Raw genomic sequence first — 7,340 nt, 5'->3', positions numbered from 1 at the left:
AATGGGTAAAATTGCTATGAACACATTATATCAAATTCAAGAAAACTGAGCCACTAGAAATTCCATATCGAGGGTAATCGACCTAGCGTGTGAATTCACTGGTCATTACTATGCAGGAATGCGGAGATGAATCTGAAATCTACAACTACTAAGGGATTCAAATTTCACATAATCCATTCATTAATGGAATCTTGGGGGTACACTTGACCTTCCTTGACTGTAATGGTTTCAACACAGGAGTCATGTCATAAGTATATCCTTTAATTAAGGAAAGATGAGTACTGTGCAGGGTTTTTTTTTGGAAATGTCATTCATCAACAGCAGTCCTCAATTCAAGACAATACAAGAATCACTTATGACTTTTATTATTGTTGTATGATAATTATTATAATGATATTATTATTATTTCTTTGCTGATGAATTTGCTGGAATCATTATTTTTTATGGAGATCCATTGAATGGTAGATGGGTAGTTCTGTAATATAAGTTGTTTTATGAAGTGCCTTTTAACAAATTTTCAGAACCAGAATCTATATCTGGCAAACTGGTTCAACTTCCACATGCAAAGAAACGCAAACAGGAGAACAGAAAAATACCCAAGTGTCTTTGTCAGCAGTTCCTCGGTTAGTGGATAATAAAAGAACGCAGATGGAGAAGGCACTTTCTTAAGCCAAGAGTGATCAGATTTCAATGAATTCAGCAAAAGAAGACCTCATCATGAAAAAGCAAATGATTGCCTCACTTGAGGAGTCAAACAAGTCTTTACAAAGCACAATGCAAAAAATGACTGACTCATTGTCTGTTATGGCAGAAGGAATTTCTTCTGGGATTAGGATGATTGCTATGGCCATGTCTGGCCAGACTCAGCATCAGTTTCATCCTTCTCACCCAGTAGGTTACAATAGCCATGCTATGATGTATCAAAATAATATGTATGGAAGTCCCAGGGGATATAATTCTGTAATTTCACCTGACCCCGAAGTTTCAGGTCAAGTGGGAGTAAGGTCATATACTCCAAGCCCCACCCTCTCTGATTCAGTTTCTACAGCAAGTGATGACAATGGTTATTTTAGGTATACCTGTTGACCTCAGAGAAAAATGACTCACAGCAGAAAGTTCATTTCAGTTTATATTTATCATGACCTCTGTCAATAATTGTAACATGTAATAACAAAAGCCGTGTTGCTAAGAGAAACATTGTTTAACTTAAGAATCAGAGTCAGTTAAGTTCTCATTGTTAAATATCTCTGATATTGTTTGTTGTTTTACTTTAATTCAATAAAAGGTGTTGTGTTAACCAGAGTGCTGCTTGTAATAAAAAATCCCTTTTTTAAAAGCGGGTTTGGCAAGGGGGTGAAGGCAGGAAGGGTAGAAGATAATTATTATAATAATAAAATTTTAAATTCTAAATGGAGCCAGTTGCCATTGTTCTCTTGTCATTGGAACCATAATGACAGTGTCACCTATTTTTACAGTACCTAAACTGTTTTTGATATTTTTTTCTCATTTTCCCTTGTTGTCTGCGATGTATTTCTGTCAATTTCAGTATGAATCATAGCATAATTAAGATTGCTACATTAGATCCTCTTGCCAACCATTTACCCTCCCCATTACCAGCAAGAGTCCCCAATTAATTATTGGAATGGAATGGTATTCCGCCACGAAAGTCTGTTGCAGCGTTTACGTTCTTGAATTGCATTAAACATTTCACCTGTACATCATGCATTAATGTAATATCATGATTATCGCTGTCTCCCTAGATGGTATCAGCAAAGTTTAATAGAGTTCTTATTAAAGCTTTGTATAATGCAACTCGTGCATCCAGAGGACCCAGAGGCAACAGATGCTTGGTACGCTTTAACAAGCCAGTATAATTTGCGGTACCTCTTAGGGGTGGAAATATATTTGGGACACGCCCATAAAACAAGATTCTGGAACCTTTTAAGGGTGTTTTTGAAATTTTCCGACGACCTCCCCCGCCACTTTCATAGGGGTCGGGGGACCTTTCCCCCACCTAGGGTGACATCATGTTGGTGTTTCTTTTGACAGGCACGAACATGGCTGCCACAAACCCACAGAAATATCTGTTTTTGAGTTTTCATACTAATGCATTAATTCATTGCTTGAGGAACTCATAAAGATTACAGTGAGATTTATTTTGAGACAGGGAATGTCTAGATTGAAAAATCTCTCAAAATCAATAATGTTTTTAACCCACATAACGGCTTTCGTGTAGAATACACCACCTTCAAAGTTTATAAAACGAGAGCGATTCTGTCACGCAGGCTAGCTGTGAATTTAACGACAATCAAGGATTTTATAAAATGACCCCTCTGCACCCTGTACCCCTGGGACCAATCACATTCGCAGAGACCATCCCAATAAATCCCTTCGGACATGAACGATCTTCATAGGGTAATGATACACTGGACGCCCTGACGCCGAACCTAAAGCCCTTTAGCACGAACAAGTTCTCCTTGCATAGACAATTTATTTTAATTCAACTCTGATATCTAAAGTATTTTGTTGTAAGGCGGTTGTAGATGCATCCTGTGAGCAGAGGGCCCTTCGATCTTCCTAGATAAGTCTTTTGAAAGACCTCAGTGCTCGCAGGGTATTGTAGATAGCGGTTTGTATTTTTTCAGAATTGAATGAAATGACCTGCAATATCCTCGCGCTCAGTTAGATTAAACTAGGAACGCTACATTACTGAATTTACCTTGTAAACGGCTGATATAAAATATCACAAGGTAAGGTGTGTAACTCCTCTAAAGTGACTGCTGCAAATAAAGTAATATATACAACATCAAACAATAACATTTGCGACATTCACTGGGGATTCTGCTGTTTGGGATTTTAAAATGTGGCCATTGACCTTATAACGGGTGACCACATTAACGTTTTTTTTTTGTATATGGAAATGTATGGCTGTTTTGCCAGGCTGGAAAAAGCTGGCTGTAATAAGAAAGTGACAAATTTCACGTGGTGATTGTAAAATATCACGAAACAAGAAATCTGCCTCCTGTAAATCAGTCACTCAGATACATTACACTCATAGCATTTTTGACCAATCACAACCAAAAAAGCCACTAAAGTTTTGTAAACACAGATTATTGAATTAACTCCATGAGACCACGATATTAATTTTGACACAATTATCTTCAATTCAGGCCAATACTGAGATCATTAGAGAATTCAACAGTTTTCAGGTTCCGTTGACAAGGCTTGGGAGGGCGATAAAAATGTTTCAAGACTGCGAGCCCAGCTTTAAGGGCTATTTGAGAACCTGGCTGAGATTGACGGCGTTCAAAAGACGAGAACGGCATTCCCTGAAAAGTTTCACGATTGATGATGTGTTAAAGAGGTCGAGGGAGGAACCGACAAAGAGAAGTAAGGAAACTAGTGAATTTGTTGAAATCTTGTCGAGTCAAAAGTTAATTCTTGTCGTTTTAAGTCGCAAAACCGACGTCATTAAGTAAAATTTGCCGTGGTTGCCAACCCACTTTGCAAATAGAAAAAAACGATTAGTAGTACAGGAAAGTATCCTGAATCCTTCTGTTAAGAGGTTTCACATCAAAATTTGGAAGTTCAAGATTATTAGGCCCAGCTTTTCCTGAGCCGAATGTATTACATTGAATTAATTTAGTACATGAAAAGTTTGAGAATTGGGGATCCTTTTCTGGGTCGGTATCATGTCGGGGTCGATTTAGGGATAATTTCAGGGTAGGGAATAATTTCGGGGTTGGGGATCATTTCGGGGGCTGTACAGGCGTCAGGATGCAAAGCTTTATAAATTTAGGTTAAACGTTTTTCTGAATATCTCGCATATGAAATTGGCAATGCTTATCTTCTTTCACTTCCCAGATTATGGAAGTTTGGTATCGAACGGTTTTTCGTCTTTTTTTCGATGGCGTGACAGTGAAAATAGAGATAGAGATGATCGCACAGCTGTTAATACCAAAGGGGTTCAGTCAAGGACCATCATCCAGGGTTCGTACGCTTTTTTGGACTTAAAATTCAAGGACTTTTCAAGGACTTTCAAGGACATATTTTCCCTTTTTCAAGGACTCCACGAACTGCAAAATCAAAGGATGTTCAGTTTCTCATAGTAGCGATTGTGCCGAGCTAACAGACAGGTAAAAGTCTGTCTTTTTGAGTTCATCCACAACATTCAAAATTTTGTCCTCAATGTCTTTGCGAGTCATCTCCTTTTCTTTTGCAGTTCTCCTCAAACTATTTGACTTTGTAATCCACTCAAGTTTCCCAGTATCCTCTGCTTTCTGTGCAAACTCGTCTGCCGATTTACCAAGACCGTCAACATCAGTTTCGAAACGCCTTCCTTTCTTTTTACGTTTGTCAAGTTCATTGACTAGCTCCTTTCGCTTCAGTTCTACACCCTCAGAGGTTTTCCTCCTCTTTTGTTCATCAAGATATAATAAATACTTCTGCCTAGCTCCTGCAGCTGACAAGAGCAGAGGTTTGCTGATTGAAACAGAAAGGACACCTCCCACATATTGCACATGGTCTTGTACAGCCTTTGAGAAATGAAGGCGCACTCTTGAAGGTTCTCAACTTCCAGTTGCTTATTGACTGAAAACCCTTTTTCGACACTGGCTTGGCCATGTGATAATATCAGTAGGTCTGCGCCTACTTTCCACGATAATTGGTAGGATCGCTTCTGTCCCATGTGAAGATACAGAAAGGAATCAAGTCTGTCACTGTTAGGATCATAGTCTTTGAACTCTGACAGAGAAGAAGAGGGGATTTCCATAATAAATTGTCTAAATAGTTCCAAAAGGGAATCACAGGCACCTTCCAGAACTTTCTTGGCATTTTCAAGGGTAGTCAAAACTCTCTCCTGAATTTTGTGATGGAAACATCATGGTCACTCATCATGTTCCTTGGATCTAAGCAATTTATATTCCTTACAAGAGAATACTGAATTGGTTCTTTGGCAATCAGTTTGCAAACCACTTTCACAAGGAACTCCTTGCATTCCATCTGAAACTGAAGCACTCTTTTCTCTGAAACTGTGGACTTTGCAATCAACTCCTTGATCTTCTTGTCAGCTGTACACCCCAGGTCAATCTTGGGAATGAGAGGCATGAATGCTGCAGTCAGCAGGGTCAAGTTTTGTAAGGTTCAATGGGGTTTTGGCTTTACTGATAACAGCAGTCTCAATAAATCTTCTCATTAATCCCCCAAGCATGCTGTACAGGTCTGTAGCCAGGAAAGGAAGCATTGGCTTGTCAGTTTGATAGAGTGTCAAAAAAGGTGTCACTTGGTTGGCTAATGATAGGAAGAAAGCCACTTTTGCAGTCATAAAGGGATCTGCAACAAACTCTTTATTCTGGATTTATTCTGTGGCTGTGGAACTTTCCCTGCCATTGCACTCTGAACATACTTGACAACACTGTCCCACATACTCTGTGTACGTTCTGCAACCAAAACATTCTCTAACCATCTATGTTTGCAGAACTTCAAAGCAAACAGTGAGCTTCCTGTTACTTTGGTGTAGTCGTCTCTCCTTGCCGGACTGTCCTGAAAAAGCCAGTCAAGGTTAGAGAACAACCTGTCTAATTGCCATCCTGATGCCACAGCGCCATCCTTGAATGCTCCGTGAAGAATGTGTAAACCACAGCTGCCAATGTTCAACATGTGACTATTATGCTCCTTTTTTACCTCATCAGTCAGCATACTGTAAAATTTCCAATTAACGTTGGGTCCATCCATTGACACCTAGTATGAGAGAAAACGTTTCTTGTAATATTGAAAAGGTAACAGATTACTTTATCATTACTTGCATTATGCCCCAGACTTTGTGTCACAGTTTACCAAGACACGAAATAAACAAGTCATGGATGCATTGGAATTGTGAGGATTTGCAATGAAAGAGTGTTGATTATTTAAACCTTAAAGGGCAGAAAACCAAGTAAGGTGTTTCATTTCTATTTAATAGAATTCCCACTGAAAATTTCTCTCTTTTGGGAACATGGCTAGATTGTGAACATAAAATATATCACATGCAACAAACTAGATTAAGTAATCAATAATCATCTTTCGCCCTTCTACGGCAAAATAATAACAGACATTGTAAGATTTCATGGCAATATTCTTATACTAAATAACGGCATTACACAAAACATTTGCATGTTTTTCGTAAGTAACGGCGGTTTGCACCACACTACATGTATTTACGAAACCTATGAGGTAACGTCATCAGCGAAGAAACGACCGTGTTTATCTTTCGTTTGTTATGTTTATTTAAATTACCCAAACATAACGAGAGTAGCATCCAACCTGATAAACTTTTTTGAGAGGAATTCCTTCTATGCCTGAACGAAATTGAGAAAGCATGTCGTCTGCTGTGCCATGACCCATAAACACTGAGGTATAATAGCGACTTTCAACTTTCTGTTTGTCCTGATTCCATGAATGAATGTCAATATCCATTTGCTTTGACTGGCACACGCTATTAAGGCTCTCATCAAACATTAGTACATAAGCCTCTTCATTTTTCACAACATCCTTCAAAAGTTGCTTGAAGTGTGGAGCGAGCCCAAAACAGATCAAGTATGCACATTTCTTTTCTCCACATGAAAACTGACTCACAATCCTACTGTCAGGAAACATCACTTGAAACAATTTGCTCGTACCTTCGCATGATTTATAGGAGTAATGAGACATTATCGCTTTCAATGCCCACAAAATTTCTGCCTTCAATGTCTAATCACGAGTGACACTTTTTTCCATCACTGATGAACCAGATGAACTCGCAATAGACTTTGTTGCGTTGAGCTTACTGTGTTTGCCGCTCTCAGATGAAGCAGATTTTGAAACTACTTTGGCATCATGACTTTTAGTTGCTGGTCGTTGAGAAGAAACGCCCAAAAAATCTGGAACGCTTGCTGATGACCTTTCCTGGGATGTCAGTGTTTGATGTTTTTTTCCTTTTAAGTGACTTGTGAGCGCCGACTCTCCCATGCTCGAAATTTCAACATCCTTCATGCACACGATGCATCGTGCCTTGTACTTGTCACCCTTGACTTCTCGTAGCCACTCTATACGGTGATTTCTGCAGCCACAAGTTGCTGAAAACACACTTGCCCATTGTTTTAAATCTTTCACTCGTGAAACAAAACACAATCAACACCAACCCAAACAAGGAAACACTCAACGCACATGGCTTTTCGCAGAAAGAGCGAATAGTACAAAACATTTCATTGGCCCTTAACATTCCAGACATTCAACCAATCAGAGCGATGAATATAACCAAGAACAGGACAAATGTGCATGGGGTGTTTGATGGACGTTCAGAGTAGTGTTATTTATTTTTTCTT

General features: G+C 39.0%; 1 pseudogene; it reads right to left on the bottom strand.

The window, feature by feature from the left end:
* Positions 1-4,010: 4,010 nt before the first annotated feature.
* LOC140929500 (uncharacterized) lies at positions 4,011-7,111 on the bottom strand (annotated as a pseudogene).
* Between the last annotated feature and the right edge of the window lie 229 nt (positions 7,112-7,340).

The sequence above is a fragment of the Porites lutea genome, chromosome 3, assembly GCF_958299795.1.
Source record: "Porites lutea chromosome 3, jaPorLute2.1, whole genome shotgun sequence".
Classification (NCBI taxonomy): Eukaryota; Metazoa; Cnidaria; class Anthozoa; order Scleractinia; family Poritidae; genus Porites; species Porites lutea.
Note: the sequence above shows the minus strand (reverse complement) of the source record. Positions and strands in the feature narration are given on the sequence as shown.